This window comes from Ursus americanus, chromosome 11, assembly GCF_024610735.1.
Source record: "Ursus americanus isolate L20-20 chromosome 11, mUrsAme1.1.p, whole genome shotgun sequence".
Lineage (NCBI taxonomy): Eukaryota > Metazoa > Chordata > Mammalia > Carnivora > Ursidae > Ursus > Ursus americanus.
This window is the reverse complement of record NC_142137.1, coordinates 30,302,834-30,321,076: the sequence shown is the minus strand read 5'-3', so window position 1 is coordinate 30,321,076 and position 18,243 is coordinate 30,302,834. Positions and strand designations below refer to the sequence as shown.

Sequence of the window (18,243 nt, the reverse complement as noted above, 5' to 3'; positions counted from 1 at the left end):
AATAAATAACATCTTTAAAAAAGTGAACAAGGCAAGGTACAAGGCAATGTGCCTACCCTCAAGGTACTGCCTTCCTTGAACCCCCGACCTGGCAATGGCCTCTACCCCTTCCATTTATACCCTGATAAACAGCCTCACTTTCAAGCAAAATATTTTCAGTGTTTACTTCCTCCGGGGACAGTAAGTGTATTGAGGGCATCATTTATAATTTATTTGTGTTCATATCCCCAACAAGAAGCACAGTGACCTCAAAATACCAAAACCGCCCCCACCAGTGATGACACAGATGACACAGACAGTGTGTGGCACTGAACAAAATTACTAAGTTTCTGCTCAAAACAACGTCAGTGAGGTTTCAGAAAAACATTTTCTTTGGTAGATTTTCATGAGTATTTATGCTTCAATGTGCATGAAAGATACTGGTCTGCAGTTCTCACTCACGTACTGTCTTTATCCAGCTTACAGATCAGCGTTAAACTGGTCTCCTACAAGGAGTCAGAAAATTTTCCTTCCTCTTCAGTACGTTAGAACAGGTATCAGCACATTTTTTCCATAACGGGTCGATAGTAAGTGACAGTAAATATTTTAGGCTTTGTGGTCCACATGGTCTCTGTTCCAACTATTCAACTTTTCCCAAATGCAGCCGTAGACAATAAGGAAACAAGCGGCCGCGACTGTGTGTGACTGTCCAATTAAACTTGATCTACAAAAACTGGGGGCAGTGAGCCGGATTTGATCTGGGGGCCTGGGCTTGTTGACACCTGTTCAGAAGTAGTTTATAGAGCACGTGAACCACACGGTCTTTGAAAGCTTGGTAGAAATGCGCCTGTCCCTGATCTCAGTGGAGAAGACCCCGGTCTTTCCCCATTAAAAAAGGTCATAGGACATCACATGTTCATCTCGTACTCTCCCTGCCCCACTGGGTTCTTCAGTGGGTTCTGGAATGACCCACTTCTCCAAGGAGCCAGTACCAAACTCTCTTTGTTACAGAGGCTTTACAGTATAAGTTAATGTATGGTAGAGCTAGTTTCCCTTTGTAGTTCTACTTTTTTCATATTTTGTCACAGGATCTTCCCTGCCTCGACCAACCACAGAAAGACAAGGAAGGCTAGCGGGATACGTGACCCAGAGGCAGACTTACCCACAGCAACAGGGGCTGGGAGGAAGCGGCTCAGCGGGGCAGGCCAAACGTGGGAGTTGGTAGCTTGCGTAGCGATATTATGACCATGGGTCCTGGCATGTCTGGTCTGGGAGACTGAGTCTAACAGTGATGTCAGGCTCTGGGGGCAGTGAATCCAGGTGCGAGTGAAATCCTGAGGCTCCGGTGTGCTGGGTGGGCAGCAGATAGCAAGGATCTGCTCCTGGCGGGTTGCTGTCCCTGCAGAGCAAGGTTGGCCTGGCAAGGACAAGGGAGAGGCCAAACAGTAGAGCTTCAGGGTCCCAAGACAGGGGCCTGGCAGAGGCAGCAGGGGAGACCCCCTTGGCAGTGCTGCCAGGTATCTGAGGAGGAGAGCGAGGCCCAAGATGATTGAGCAAACCTGGAGCTTGGGACAGAGCTGCCAAGGACTGAGTGGGATCCAGGTTGAGCCCAAACGTCAGGCTAGGGCTCCTAAGTCCCTCCTGCCCAATGTCCTCAGGACTTGAATGAGATTATGTCTCAGATTCCTTCCACCTCTACGAGTCTAATTAATGAATCCAATCAAGGACAATGAAGACTCAGGGCGCCTGGCTGGCTCAGCCGGCTGAGCGTTGGACTCTTGGTTTCAGCTCAGGTCGTGATCTCATGGGTGGTGGGATTAAGCCCCAATTTGGGCTTCACACTGGGCAGCGAGTCTGCTGGAAGATTCTCTCGCTCTGCCCCTTGCCGCACTCACGCACTAAAATAAATAAATAAATATTAAAAAAAAAAAACCACTGAGGACTTGGGTTTCACCAGCATATTCTGTGTACCGTCCATGCGCTCTGCCACACACTGTACGTAAAGGTAAGAAAACTAATGGGTTTTTTTTTGTTACCAGTGGTGTGTTGGGAAATGTTTAACAACCAGCTCTCTTCAGGAGGGTAGAGGAGTGGGGCGGGGTGGGGGGAAGCCCTGATGTGTAGCAATTTGCCAATATCTATGGTACAAATAGCTCCACCAAGAAGTCATTGAATGCGGAGCTGGGAAGAAATGTGCAGTGGAACACGGTTACATAATATTTCCATTCTACAGATACAATAGATGTGAGTAGCCTCAGAGCATAGACAGATAATAAAATATAATAAAATGATTAGAAAGTGATATGCTTTGAGTATATATTACAATTGTTTTTAATATAACTAATTTAGTTGTAAGTTAATGCCTGTGCTTAGCAACCAGCTCTCAACATTCCTGATAATCTATCAGTCAGTTCTTGCGAGCTGATATGGGCCACCTGCAACACACCACTGATCATTACTTATTGTCTGCCAGGTGCCACGGTTGTCATTTGAGATACGTTGTTTCATGAATCCTCACTGTGGGCTTCTGGAATAGTTACTATTTTACTGATGAAGAAAAGGAGCTCAGAAAGGTTGACTAACTTGCTTGGAAGTACACAGCTGAACAATGGCTGTGCGACCTCCACCCTCCAAATCCCCGTATTCTATTATACCACACTGTCACTCAGATTGCCAACATTTGATTTTAAAGTGTTTTATTCTTTAAGACAATAGACTGTGTTCCATGGATGCCAGGTCCACTGCATTCAGCAACTCTGTGAACACGAATGTGTGTGTAAGGTCATTACACTGAGTCAGCCCGTTTGGTTTCAGAAAGTGCGATTACGCTGGATATGATGGCCGCGTCAGGCAGAGTGTGACCTGCGTTGTCATGTAGAGGAGAATGACAGAGCTCCGGTTACCTGGCAAGAAGTCTTTCCAGAAACAGTGGGAATCACCTCAGGCTCTCCTCTCATTTTCCTTCCTTTTCCCTAAATTCATTCCAGCTCACAAAACTAATTTAATTCCTTTTTAATCAAGTCGATGTCTTACACAATGAACCTAAAGGTGAGTATCCGATAACATTTCAACCACTGTTTTCAACTAATTCACATTTGCTATGGTTGTAATTTTTGTGACTCAGAGTTATTCTTTCTTGTTAAAATATGGTGTTTACTTTTTAATAAGCAACATCGCTGTAAAGTTACTACAGGAGCCCCTAGGAACCAAATAATTTTACAACATGAATTCAATTATTTCTCACGACAATTCTGTGCAAATAGGAACTATTATTATCCTAACTTCATAGTAAACTGAAATACAAAGAGATTAATAATTTATCCAATAGCATCTTATTGGTCTAAAGATAAACTCCAGATTCCTTTGATTTTCAGCCAAGGCCCTCCATAATCTGGCCCCAAATGCCTTTTCAAAATTAGATCTCACTCCTAACTGACAATAGTACTCACTGGGACCTGCTACATCTTCTGCTTCTCACCTGTACGCCTCGGTCCCACCACTGTCCCCATCCAAGGTGCCCCCCTCCTTGTCCTTTGCCTGGATCCTCCCGTCACACAAAATTCTGCTCTAGTCGGCTCTTCCATGGAGACATCTCTGACCATTCTCACCCAATGACACTCACAACCCACTCGTGCCAATACTACCTTGTAACTTCTCTCAACATATTGCCTTATATTGTCATTTAAAGGTCCATATCAGGGGCGCCTGGGTGGCACAGCGGTTAAGCGTCTGCCTTCGGCTCAGGGTGTGATCCCGGCGTTCTGGGATCGAGCCCCACATCAGGCTCCTCCGCTAGGAGCCTGCTTCTTCCTCTCCCACTCGCCCTGCTTGTGTTCCCTCTCTCGCTGGCTGTCTCTATCTCTGTCGAATAAATAAATAAAATCTTTAAAAAAAAAAATGTCCATACCAAGTCTATCCTCCAACAAGAATGCTAACGTACTATAAATCATACCTCCACGGTGCCTAGCACAGTTCTAAGCACATAGTTCTCCTCAATGCTTTTTTTTTTTTTTTTTTTTTTAAGTAAGCTCTAGGCCCAACTTGGGGCTCAGGATCAAGTCGCACGCTGCACTATCCAAGCCAGCCAGACACCCCCCTCAATGCTGTTTCCATTATTGTATTCTATAGCTTGTGCAGAAGCTATTCTTTTTATCAGAAATGCACTCTGTTCTTGGACTCACACGTCTTCGGCATGAAAAATATTTATATGCCTGAAGATTGCATCCATTCTAGTAAGAAGAATTGGTGAGAGTTACCTATTGATCAGGATATTTGCTACCCCAAACTCATATTGTTTTTACTTTATTTTTATATGCTATAAAAAATAGAATATTAGAAAAAATTTACCACTTTAAGCAAACTGGTTAAAGTAACATTGGAAAAACTCATGGCTTAGGCAAGAAACAAGACACTGGATATTTTTTCTTTTACTAATGCACAAGACCAAAGGGAAGGCAGGTGTAAGAGAAGTAGAGAGCCACACTCTGCTGGAGTTATTTATAATAACTTCAAGGGTTCTTGAATAAAGAAAAGTTGCAAAAGTTAAAACGAAGAAAAAAAAGGGTTTTTAAACGGCAGATTAATTTGAAAGTTTGGAAGACTGTTCAGGACAGTAACTCACAGCTTTCTGAATGTATTTAAATGAGGTGGAAATTGACGAAATGGAATTGTTTCAGAAAACTTGCCCCAAGCAGACAACGAGCAGATGGGTGGAAGATGACAGTAAACGCACAGCTACTTAACTCCAGTTTGGAAATGGACCATTAAGCTTAGGATGAGAAAGAAAAAGAAAAAAAAATGTTTAACTCAAAATGAAAGAAATAAACAAGCTAGCTACTTTCAATGTATTCTGCTTGATTTTACTTCAAACTGCTCTTTAGGGGATCAGAAGTACATCAGCTTCTGCAAGCAGGCAGTGGAAACCGTCTTTGTGTTCCTCACAAGGCTCATTTGCTCATAAAACAAGAGAATGAACAAGACCGCAGCATCAACACCTACTGGTCACATGGTCAAAATGAGTGTTAACTCATTTTAAAAAGTCCTGATTGGCCAAATTTACAGCACAACACTTAAACACCAAGGTGATTTAATTGGAGTCCTATCAGTCAGGAATTCAGGAGAAATTCTGAAGGACTTGAAACTAGGTAACAATAATAAAGAACCAGGGATGCTCTCAGTTCAGAAAATTGTAGGCTGGCTGATTTAACTCCTGTCCTGCAGAAAGTATTAGGCTTTATTTTTAGAAACCAGTTGGGAATACTAATGGACAAAGCTTCCCTTCATTAAGGGGAGCTAAGCTGGTTGTAGGAAAACATGGCCACTCTCACTAACAGAGGGAATACGAGATGTCATTTGAAGAGAGTAGAGCTGAGGAAGACAAAAAGAAGAAGCCAACATCAAAATTAGATTGCCACAAAGAGTATGAGAGCATCTCACACTGAGTAAAAGGAACAAAGGTCAAAGTCAGCACCCCCCCACTAGTAATGACACTGCCAGCACTCAGTGTTAACCCTCGGATGCGAGATGAAAAGATTCTGTAACCTCTGATTCTTGGAAGGTTTGGGAGGCAGTACCTTACATGTGAACTTGTTATGTATGGAGGATCAGTTTTTATTAAATATAAATAATAGATTACTACTTGCCCTAAAGCACATTATGATGTGATAGACAATATAATACTAAGAACCATGTAACAATGTAATAGACAATATGATACTAAGAACTGTGACTGAGTAATGAAAATTCAATCCAATACAAAACTTTGTAAGTTGGGGCTCTATTTCATCTGTACTGCTTTCTGGAGAAGGCATTAGCAGACAAAAGTACGTACGTAGAAGCTTTGGAGCAAAAAAAAAAAAAAATCTTCATCTTTCTTGTCACAGACTTTCACTCTAAAAAAAAATACATTTTACTTTGAGCAGAACATCTGGCCAATTCAGTCCAACATTCCATCAGTCTTAGGAATGTTCCCAGGCAGCTGGAGTAATGACCTTTTTTACGTATTGACTCTCCATTTTGGTGTCATGGTATTATTATTATTCAAGGACATTTTTTAATTTTCTAGACTTTGGATGCGTTAACTTGTTAATTTTCTAGACTTTGGATGCGCTGATTTGTTAATTTTCTAGACTTTGAAGCAGCATATACTACTCTAGATTCGTCACCATCATCATAATTTATTGAGGAGACAAAACCAAAATGCACGTGAACATGAATTAAAATGACAAAGGGGCATAAATTATCTACCAAAGGAATGCTAGGGACAACAAACACCACAGAAAGAGGTAACATTGGTTTGGAAAGCTCAAGAAAGAATCTACAGAGAATGCAGACAGGAAGCGAGTTTGAGAGTCCTGGAAGAATTCAATAAATGGAGAAGAGAAATACAGGCATCCAGGGGAGGGAAACTGTGTCAGCGAAAATCTAGAGGTTGTAATTCACCTGGCTTGTCCAATCTGCATACAGTGCAGAATTCCTGTAGCAGGTATCATGAAAAATAAGGTTGGAAAGGTAATTAAAAGCAAAATGATGTCATTTTTTGAAAGTCAGGTTTAGCAATTTGTACTTCCTCTGTGGATAAATGGATTGAAGATTTAGAAAATTTGAAGGGAGATCTGTGAACAAGATGGGTCAAAAGAATGAAGGTGGAGAAATCCGTAAGACTATCTCAATAATCCAAACCAGTCAAATCAAATTCATACACTGGTAGCCCACGGGCCCGGTCTGGCCCACCGCAGATTTTATTTAGACTACGTACTATTTTTTTAAATTGAGATATAATTGGCACATCACACTGTGTAGGTTTAAGATGTACAAAGTTCGGTTTGGTACATTTATCTATTGCGGTATGATTACCACAATAGTGTTAGTTAACGCCTCTATCATGTCCCATAATTACCATTTCTTTTTTGTGGTGAGAGCGTTTATGACCTAGTCTCTTAGCAACTCTGGAGTATATAATAGAGTATTGTTGACTATAATCACTGCACTGTGCATGAATTCTCCAAAACTTACTCATCTTCTAGTTGCAAGTTTGTACCCTTTGACCAAAATCTCCCCGATTCCCCCTGGCAATCACCATTCTATTCTTCGTTTTTATGAGTTCAGTTTTTTTAGATTCCACATATAAGTGAGATCGTACAGTATTTGTCTTTCCCTCTCTGACTTATTTCCCTTAGCATAACGCCTTCAAGGTCTATCCATATTGTCACAAATGCCTACATACTTTTTAAAAAATGCAAATAAATAAGTTGCCAACATTTAAAATGAGAACATTTCCCATTAAAACTGAATTTCCGACTTCTCCAGAAGAACCGTTCAAGACTATCACCGTCCCCAGGGCCTAAGCACTGAATGTGGCAACCCAACCCCATCTTCTGTCAAACCTACCCAAGGGAACCCAAATCCCACATTAAATATAATCTATACCTAATTGTCTAAAAGTTGATTTGCATTTGATTAGTTGACAACATGTTAGGTTTTGCAGACATTTAATTAAAATACTTAACTAATTTTAATTTGCAGTTTTGTTTTTATTTTTTTATTTTTATTTTTATTTTTTTTTAAGATTTTATTTATTTATTTGACAGAGATAGAGACAGCCAGCGAGAGAGGGAACACAAGCAGGGGGAGTGGGAGAGGAAGAAGCAGGCTCATAGCAGAGGAGCCTGATGTGGGGCTCGATCCCATAACGCCGGAATCACTCCCTGAGCCAAAGGCAGACGCTTAACCGCTGTGCCACCCAGGCGCCCCTGCAGTTTTGGTTTTAAAGTTAAAACCTTGGGGCACCTGGGTGGCTCAAGTCAGTTTAGTGTCTGACTTCTGCTCATGTCATGATCTCAGAGTCCTGGGATTGAGCCCCAAGGTGGGTTCCACACTCAGTGGGGAGTCTACTTGTCCCTCTCCCTCTGCCCCACCGCCCCAAATGTGTGCTCTGTCTCTCTCAAATAAATTAAATAATCTTTAAAAAAAAAAAAAAAAGAGTAATGATGCATTTAAGTAGGAAAATCAGAAAGAAAAAAAGGAATAGAATGAATCATTTCATACATGTTGAATTGAGTTATCAGCAAGAAAAATCAAAGTCCAAATATCCAACAGGCCATCGCTGACACACAATCGGAGGTTGAAAGAGATGGGGCCTAGAGATCTAGATTTTATAGTCATTTACACAAAGAAACCACTGGAGTCATTAAAAATGAGCCTTGGAGAACATGAGGATTAGCAGGCTGAAGGCAACGGAAGAGTCAATGAAAGGGAGAAAAAGGCAAATGAAGCAATGTAATTGTCTAGGGTTTGGAAGCCAGGAGAATATGGAGTTTCAGGGCGAGCCCAGCTGAGCCCAGTGAGGCACTTCGTACACATCAGCTTATGTAAGCCTTTCAAGATGGGGCATTATACCCACTGGATGGATAATACTGAAATACAGAGACATTTCCTAATTAGGCCCAAATCACACAGCTAAGAAGCGATGAATCCAGCACAGTGTTTCTCAACTGGGGGTGATTTTGCTCCCCATAGAACATTTGGCAATGTCTGAAGAAATTTTGGGTTGTTACAGCCTGAGGTGAGGGCTTTGGAGAGAGGTCAGGGAGGGGATGAGGGTGGTATTGCTACTTGCAATGAGTGGATAGAGGCCAGGGATGGTGGTAAACATCCCACAATGCACAGGACAGAGAACAGCTCCCCACAACAAAGAATTACCAGGCCCGAATATCAAGTGCTGCAGCCTAGAAACCTTATTAGCATCTAGTCTTTGAAATATGACGTATAATCTTTCCACAGCACCACTCTATCCACACCTCAACCAGGTTGCTCCACTACTGCCAACATTAGAGTAAGGGAGCTCTGATGGAAGTTTCTAGAATATGTTTTCTGTGTAGTGCACAAGACTGAATTAGAAATTCTGGGAGTAAGACCCAACTGTCTGTGCTTTGAAAATCCTTCTAGATGATTGTGTTAAACTCTAAAGTTTGAGAACCAGTCACTTTTTTTTATAAGCCTGATGAATTTGGTCATTTGTAAACCATCACTGTCTGTTCAGAATGTACCTTTTGAGAAGGTGCTGGCACCAGAAACTGGGGCAGGAGTAGAGGGCAGAGCCTTGTTGCGTAAGATGGCTGCAAAAACCCCACTGCTAAAAAAGAGAGACTCCATGGAAAAGATGATTCTTAAGATGAGTTGCAAAAATGCAAAAGTATTCATCCCACGTGCAAGTTGCAAGAGTGCCTTCTGGGCAAGGAAGCCAAAGCAGCAAAAGTTAAAGAGGCCTGGGTCAGCCTGGCTTATGTTAAGATAACAATAGGCAGTTTAGCATGACCAGAGGCTAGCCGGGAAGTTCTGCAGAGGGGACAGCTCAGTCTGAAGCGCAGGAATGAAGAGCTTGGCGGTGAAGGCTGGAGGCAATTTGTAAAGCTAATGAAGGGGGATGGGGAGTGAAGTTTCAAGCGAGGAAATACCTTAATTAGATATGCATTTAACAAACAGGCTGTAGCAGCTATTTGGAGGGTAGACTTCGGTGGGATAAGAGGCTAGCAAAGAGCTGGCAGGAGCTCTTACAGCCCTTTATTTCAGCAGTGGTTTCCAAAGTGGGAAGGATATACCCTGGGGAGGGCTGCAGACTGACCCACTAGGGCAGGGGAAGGAAATATTGGAACTTGTTGCTATGTATTTATTATATTGTCTCCTAAAAAAATTAAGGTTTACTGACGTTTAATATGTGAATTAATGTGAAGACCTTCACTTTTTCCGCGTGCCAATGAGCCACGTGTTACTTACTCTGATAGAACAGTAGTGAGGGTTTCATGATGAGCTGGCGGGCCACTCCTCATCTCACACACTTTAGACTGTATATTGCACCTACTGTGTGCCTGGTCAAGTGGATTTATGGCTTATGTTATCTAATTTCAGCTAAACTAGCCCTGGCAAAGAGGACACATGGTTTATAAAAGATTCCTGCAAAGAGACATGAGATTGTAGAGGATACGAATAATTCAAGGACAAGGAAAAGTCATGGCTAATGCTTCTTCTCCTAGCCCAAACTCTCCCTCGACCACGTTGGAGGCTTAGATCTGATGAGATGCTGGCCAAAATAGTTTAAATTGTCCATTATACTTGAAATATTACTTTATATCAATAAAGAAAGCCTTACCTAAATTGTATGTTGTGCTTTGAGATGTTAGCTATTGGTAGGATGAAGTCACCCAAACTAGTAAGATGTCTCAGGGATGAGAATAAATCAGTTTCTGAGAATAAAGCTGAGAAACTTCACATTGAGCAAAAGAGGCCAGACGTGAGAAGGATGTGCAATTTTACTACTATATAAAGTTCAAAACAAGTAAACGTCGTCTTCGTCTGCGGTGGCAGAGGTCAGGCTAGTGGTTATCCTTGGCAGCGGGGGTGGGGGCTGTGCAGACTAGGGGAGGTCACAGGGGAGCTTCTGAGTTCTGGTAATGTTCTTGTTCTATCTCCTGGACCTAATTTAAATTACATGGTCACATGTCTATGTTCACTTTGCAAAACTTCATCAAGCTAGAAACTTGATGATTTGTCCTCTTTTCTCCATGTATGTTAAATAAAACTAAATAAAAAGTTTATGTACAAAATTTTTTTTTAAAGATTTTATTTATTTATGTGACAGAGAGACAGCCAGCGAGAGAGGGAACACAGCAGGGGAGTGGGAGAAGAAGAAGCAGGCTCCCAGCGGAGGAGCCCGATGTGGGACTCGATCCCGGAACGCCGGGATCACGCCCTGAGCCGAAGGCAGACGCTTAACAACTGCGATACCCAGGCGCCCCTAAAATTTTTTAATGTAAGATGTTTAATAAAAGTAAACACATTTCTATAATTTGTGAGAAAATTGCTTTTGTGCTGTTAATAAATTCAGCTTTTAAAAATTATTGCGTCATTCATCTGTATCTAAAATTTATCTTTACGAATGTATAAAAACGTTAGACAAATAGTGCATGGATTTCATTTCATCAAGTCTAAAAAATAATACACTGGGGAGATGGAATGCCTCCCTTTCCTGATGGGACTATGCCAGAAAGCATCTCACCGGAGCACGCAGGCAAAGGTTGATAAGAACTCCCAGTGCACTGAGGACGAGGGGAGCAAACGGAGAGAAGAAATGACAAGGAGACAGGATCTACAGGACAGGTAACTGGCGGGACTGTGGGATCTGTAAAGGGAAGAAGAGTCCCTGGGGGCTCCCAGGTTGAGGTGTGGGTTTTGGCGTGGGCTCTCAGAGGTCGACAAGCCCGACTCCAAGAGAGGAAACCCAGGATGACAATGGGTGTGGAGAAGGTACATTTAGAATATGAAAGGTGCACTATTTTTATTTCAATCCGCAATCATAACCCCCGTGTTATATAGACAGCACCAAAAAATAATTAATCTATTATTTTCAGACGGCAGATAAAGAAGTGTCACTCCTAAGAGGAAATCCTGGCTAATTAATGTTACACACTTACGGTTATACTCTAAGTATCATTTACTTTTGAGAGAAAGTTTAGGAAAAATTACTTTAAAATCAAGTGCTGAAATTCTTTCTGTAAGTGTTGAAAACAGTGCATGGTATTTTATTATGAGGTCTATGGAAAAGGGCAGTGTAATTAATCCTCAATTATAGTCTTAAAATTAGGCTTCTTTTAAAACATAAAAGTCAAAGAAGTGCATTTGTTTTTAATTGAGGCTTTAAGAATGTTTTAAATTAGCATCATGAAAATGTTATTAGGACAAAAGTCATTTGCATTGCCCACAAAAGACCCCGTTCTCAGTAACGTGCATCAAGTGTGTCCTGTCTAATAAGACTTCACCTTTACTTGGCTCTTTTTTAATACAAAAAAGCTTTAATTTCCTTACAGATATTTATCCAGCTCCCAGGTACCTTATTCTCTGAAAAATTAAAGGACAAAAGGATGCCCGCCTTTCCCTCCACTCACACCGTGACAGCCTCGGTGGATGGCGCAGTCAGGAAGGGACATGTCAGGCGACACCTCTTGGTAGCCCCTGTTGCTCCCTTTACTACAGAAAATATTTATTCTACGAAGCTATGAAAAGCAGATGGAACCCCTCAAAATGTGTTGGAGAACAAGAAAAAAAACCCAAAGAAGAAAAAAACATTCTGGAGGAAGAAAGGGCAAACTAGCTCTCGCCTTTGACCCATCACTCTCTGCCCGGTCTCTCGGTCTTGTTTGAAGGGCTTCTTTTCTGCTATATTCATCCTCAGTCCCTGTCTGAAGGCTCCCTCCCTTTCCTCTCCCTGCCTCCACTTCCCTCCTTTCATTTTCTTTCTTCTCTCTTCCCTTCCTTCCTAGCCTTTGCTGATGGCTGACTGTAGGTCGTACCAAGCTGGCATCAGGGATAGCAACATAAACAGGCCTACGGTGCCAACCCTCAAGAGATCAGCATTTAGTAAGGCACTTACATTTTAATCAAGGGAAAGACATGCCTTTTATAATTTTTTGCCCACAAAGCATGTGGACTCTTTAGTTTGACCAGGAAGCTATCAATATTTTTTGAAGTCTTAAAACACGGATAGATTGGCATCTTAAAAATAAATGTCTTCTTGGCCTGGTCTTCTAGGACATAAGTCCCTATCACAAAGGATTGAAAGGCAAAGAAAGTCTCCTTTACTTTTGAATGATGTTTTCCCAAGGCTGGAAGTGATTTTTCAATATAATTATTTTTAGTGATACTGATGCATACAGGAAACATTTCAGCGTGCCATCCAGACCCCAGGCTCGTAGGTTTTAAAAATCTTAGTTATTTACCTCCTTTCTCCTCAATTTTTTTTGTCATTTTAAGACTATTTTGGATAACAAATCATAGACACTAGCAAGCATGCTTCCCTTAAAAAAAAAAAAAGATATTTATTTATTTGAGAGATAGAGAATGAGCGAGGGAGAGAGGAAGGGCAGAGGGAGAGGGAGAAGCAGACTCCCCACTGAGCAGGGAACTCAATTTGGGGCTCCTTCAGATCCCAGGACTCCCGGATCAGGACCTGAGCCAAAGGCAGACACTTAACCGACTGGCGCCCTGCATGCTTTCCTTCCAATGGGCACTGCAATGTTCCGGGACTATGGTTTCCCTTCTTACTCCTCAATCAGCTATTATAGTTGAAAGATCTGGCTTTCCCTGCATAAGCCAGGGATGTCGGGGGAAGTCAGCTCACTTTGGGATCTGGGGTCTGTAAATGCTGCTTTCTTAACGCAGAGACCACCCTGGTGTTCGCAAGATCCAAGCCTGATGTTGAAGTTATCCAAGTGGCTAACCGAACATCAGACGGTGCACCTGAGTGCCCTCCCTCAGGGCTCTGTGGTGTATCAGGTGCTCTGGGGCGGGGGCGGAGGGGGGGCAGCCCAGAGGACGCCTCCGCTCCCTAGCACACAGTAAGTGTCTTTCAATGGTGTGGTCAAATGAAATGGAATCACAGTCGTTGTGCAGATAAAGCAGATTTTTGCCCAGTGGCCCTGCTGTAAAACATAATCAGAGCTTTCCTTTAATGGACTGAAAACCCAAACCAATTAAAAAACTGTCTGACCCAAACTGTAGTTCAATGCAGACTATGAGAGAGCCTGTTGTCTTTAACGTACCTCACCTCTCCCCGGAAACAAGCTCTGCTGCTTTCGACAAGGTTACGATTATGCCCATGCAGCAAAACTAGAAATGGCCTGCCTGAAAGGGGCAGACCTCCAAATGACATCCTGAATCCTTACCCGCAGCAAGATGAAACCCTAGACGTGGAAGAGGCGCGGCACTGTATTTTCAGGCGAAGGATCTGAAGAAGTAAGGAAAGAGAAACTTTAATAAGCTGATATTGATTAAAATACACAGGAGGAATTTCAGGGATGTTTTAGAGCCTTGTTCAGGGGGAAAGCACGAACCCCTGATGTCCATACACAGAGGGAAACAGTCTCTATTCTCCAGCAGGAGATGCATGGTATCCTGGGACCCCCCCGGCATCCCAAGGCTTAGAAAATCAAACTGAGGGTGCAGTGTGTGTGAGCAGAAGAGATAGCAGCTCTACAATCTTCCTTCAAGGACATGATAAGACTGGGAAGAAATTAATTGTGGAAAAAAATAGGGGCAGACGATATTAACCAAAATATTGCTTCCCTCAGCGGAATCATCTGCCGCCCCATCTGGTTCCATGGAAATCCTGAGCAGACCAACAAAAAGACTAGAGCAACTGTTCTCCAATGATATGTGGGAAGAAAATGTGGAGGAACAGCTCAGGCAGGTTCTGAGACAGTGAACTTTCCAAGGAGACAGGCGCAATCACTCTGACCTGCCTACATATGGCCCCTCGGGCCACTGTTAAGTTGGTGGGCCAGGTATTAATTGATTGTCTCACAGTTTCAAATCCACCCTTCTTTGCCCTGCTTTGTGATGCCAAAGCAGGTCCCTGTAAACACATCTCCTTTGCTGGCTAGATCATATAGGCTTTGTCAACAAAGGGTACTAGAGAGACTCTGCAAGGGCCAGAACAAGAGGCAGGGATTTTCCTTTTTTTTCCCCCCTGGTGTGAGGTTTCCACTAGACCATCAGCAGATTTGGCAAGTGTGGGGAATAGTGGTCAGCCTCAACCCACCCCTCCAGCAAGATTCGCCAGCACCAAGGAGCCACGTGTATCCTCTCCTCAGAGGTTCTGAATTTCAACCCCTGGGGCGGGGGGGGGGGGGGGGGGGAGGGGGGGAGCTTCTTCTTAGTGTCTGAAGTTCCTTCCTATGCACTCTCTCAGCCTAGGGACAGGTGCTGCTTTCTGTACTTAACTACTTCTTTACCTCCTGGAATCTCTTTTTACCCCTTTTAGTTGTTAATTACTTTTTGCAAGCTAACAATTCTTCATATTAAATTTCCCCTCTTCAAATTGCTGGTGTAGGGGCGCCTGGGTGGCTCAGTGGGTTAAGCATCTGCCTTAGGCTCAGGTCATGATCCCAGGGTCCCGGGATGGAGTCCCCCCGCATCAGGCTCCCTGCTCAGCAGGGAGTCTGCTTCTCCCTCTGCCTGCAGTTCCCCCTGCTTGAGTGCTCTCTCTCTCTCTGACAAATAAATAAATAAAATCTTTTAAAAAAAATTGCTGGTGTCCATGAGGTCTCCACGGAAATAGGGTCTCCAAGGGTTACCATGATCCAGGGTCTTGTACTTGTCTTTGCAGATTCATAAACTCAAAAGAATACGGAGACTGGAGAATTTCAGATGTACTTGGATTCAAATCTTAGTTCCACCACTTCCTAGCTTTGTAACCAAGAGCAACTCATATAAATAACAATTCTACGTATAGGAGATGATTCATTTATTCCATAAATGTGTTTACTGAGATCCTACTATGTGTCAGGTACTATCGTAGACATTAGGGACACAGACAAAAAGCCCTGCCCTCGAGGAGCTTGTATTTTGGTAAGGGAAGGCTGGCAATAAATAAAAGCAATGTATGAAATACACAGCATGCTCTATGGTCCGAAATGCTATGGCAAAAGGCTAGGCAGGGAAGGGCAACGGGAAGCGTTGGGAAGTTGGAAGCTTCAATAGAATGATGGAGAAAAGCGTCTTTGTGAATGTAACATGGGAGCCAATTTTGCAAGGGGATGAGAGAACTCACCACAAGGATCCCTGGGGAAAAGGTATTCCAGGCTAGGAATCATTTCCGAAAGTGTTGCTTCAGGAGTTCATGGACCAGAGTGACAGGCAGAGAACGAGCGAGGGAAAGAATCCTAGGAAGTAAGAACAGAAGGTAACAGTGAGGGCGACTGTGCAACCTGGAAAGCGCTGAACCCAGAGTCTGGCCCTCGCTCCCTCAGTGGTCGCTCTGACCGTCACCTCTGGGAGGTCAGCTCCCCCAGAGAGAGCCCACCCTATTCACTTCTGAATGGCTGGCACCTCCAGCGGTGCCCGGCACACAGAAAGTGCCCAGGGAATGATGGACAAAGTATTTACTCTAATGACACACCTGGGACTGTGACATGAGGTCACAACATGAAGTTACTAATGTATAACATGGGATCCACCTCTCTAATGTACTAATTCTGTCAGTGGGCTCTCCGGGACCTCCCTGCCTGATATCACGGTAGTTAGGAAGCCAGAGGAATCAAGAGAAAGCTGCTTAATCGGCGTGGAGTAAGGTCAAAGAAAGTTGGGGAATCTTAGGGGATGTGTTTACTGTCTTCCCTGCCCTGGCGATTTTAAGATGTGTCAGGCGAGGACTGTAGATCAAAGCAGGAAATGGAATAAACACACAACAGGAGCCATGTTGGTTGCCTATCCAAGACTCACCCCTCTCCACATCCCGTAGTTCCTAGCTCGCAGATACCGAGGGGCTACCCGCTTCGGGGGAGGCTCAGCCCCAAACAGCCCCCGGGAGTGAATCACAGTTGATCTAAAGCAATCACAGTAATCCCCGTTCTCCTTGAAGGGATTCCTTAGGCAGAAGCACCGGACACAATTCTGACTAGTAGGACCTGACCAAAGGACTATGGGAGGGAGGGGCTGGGGGCCTGGGGGGGGGATGCTTCTGGAGAAGCTTTTTCACTCACACAGATTTGCATGAGGAGAAGCTGACTTTTCTGCTTCTTAAACAGCTGTGAGTGGAAATAACACCCGGAGCTGACACAGCTCGCCTGCATCCGTGCGTGGACAAGCCTAGGGGTCAAAAGTCAATACCCTGAGGATGACAGAACTGGAAAATGGAAAGAGCTTGGGTCCTTGTTCACATTATTTAGCTGTTAATGAGTCGGCCTTGGAAATGTCCTAACTCTAGAACTCTCTGTGTTATGTGGGATAAATTTGCTTATATTTAAAGCAATCTTGTTTGGATCTCATATTAGTTTGCTAGGGCTGTCATAATAATATATCACAGACCCAGTGGCTTAAACAACTGATTTTTCTTTTCTTTCTTTCTTTTTTTTTTTTTTTTTGAAGTTTTTGAGGCTAGAAGTCCAACACTGAGGTGTTGGTGGGTTTAAGGAAGCCTCTCTCTTAGCTTGTAGATGGCCACCTTCTTCCATGTCCTCACATGGGTGTTCCTCTGTGTGTGTATCTCTGGTGCCTCTTCCTTTTCTTTTTTTTTTTAAAGATTTTTTATTTATTTATTTGACAGAGATAGACAGCCAGCGAGAGAGGGAACACAAGCAGGGGGAGTGGGAGAGGAAGAAGCAGACTCCCAGCATAGGACCCCAATGTGGGACTCGATCCCGGAACACCGGGATCACACCCCAAGCCAAAGGCAGACCCCTAAGGACTGCGCTACCCAGGTGCCCCGCCTCTTCCTTATCTTATAAGGACATCAGTCCTATGGGATTAAAGCCCCATCTTTATGACCTTATTTAACTGTAATTACCTCTTTAGAAGTTCTGTCTCCAAACGTAATCACATTTGGGGTTAGAGCTTCAACATATAAATGTGGGGAGGAAGGGAACAAAATTCAGTTCATAACAGGTCTCCTCTTACAGATAATATACCACTTCCAAGGTTATAGTGACACTTTCAGGATGTCAGGGCAAGCCGACTGTCACAACATCTAATGGCAATTATAAGCTGCCCGTCAAACTTTTAATTTGTACAATTGGATAAATTACTTTTCAAGGCCCTCCCAACTCTGAGATTCCTGAGTACTTTTGTCTATTGCTAATATTTTAAAAGTTATAATCACAGTTATATATCAGTTGACATACTTTCAGCTTCAAGGAAAAGAAATATCTAGAAAAATGCAGCTAGAAGGATCTTAAGCCACATCACATAAAAAGAAATCCAGAGGCAAAGAAGTTCCAGTTAATAAAGTTGCTTAACAAATTATCAGGCAGGGCCAAGATTCCTTCAATCCTCCAGTCTGCCCGTTCTCAATGTGTTAGCAGTCCCCCCATGGTCACAAAATGACTGCAGCAGCTCCAGGTACCACATCACTATATAGCACTTCCACAAGCCAGACAAAGGGAAAGGAAAAGATCTTCCTTTCCTTCCACTTTATTTTTTTCAAGATTTTATTTATTTATTTATTTATTTATTTATTTATTTATTTATTTATCAGAGAGAGAGAGAGAGCACAAGCAGGGGGAGCAGACGCAGAGGGAGAAGCAGGTTCCCCACTGAGCAGGGAGTCTGATGCAGGACTCGATCCCAGACCCCTGAGATCAGGACCTGAGCTGAAGGTGATGCTTAACCGACTGAGCCACCCAGGTATCCCCCTTACATTTTAAGAACAAAGAAAGAATTCCATAAAGTTTCCCCATTAGGCTTCTTGCTAGGCAGACTTCTGTCACATACCTACCA

The 18,243-nt window shown here is 43.2% G+C and overlaps 1 long non-coding RNA gene across 6 annotated transcripts in view; it reads right to left on the bottom strand.

Annotated features, from left to right (window-relative positions):
* Positions 1-18,243, bottom strand: part of LOC123792971 (uncharacterized) — a 55,654-nt gene that overhangs the window by 9,796 nt on the left and 27,615 nt on the right. For 4 of the 6 annotated variants that reach the window (XR_015726088.1, XR_015726089.1, XR_015726090.1 and 1 more), the window contains exons 3-5: positions 15,581-15,692; positions 13,695-13,756; positions 1,142-1,396 (exon numbers count right to left, since the gene is read on the bottom strand). This is a non-coding gene — a long non-coding RNA (uncharacterized LOC123792971). The remainder of the gene's footprint in view (positions 1-1,141; positions 1,397-13,694; positions 13,757-15,580; positions 15,693-18,243) is intronic. The other 2 variants (XR_006779832.2, XR_006779833.2) reach the window with 1 other exon arrangement.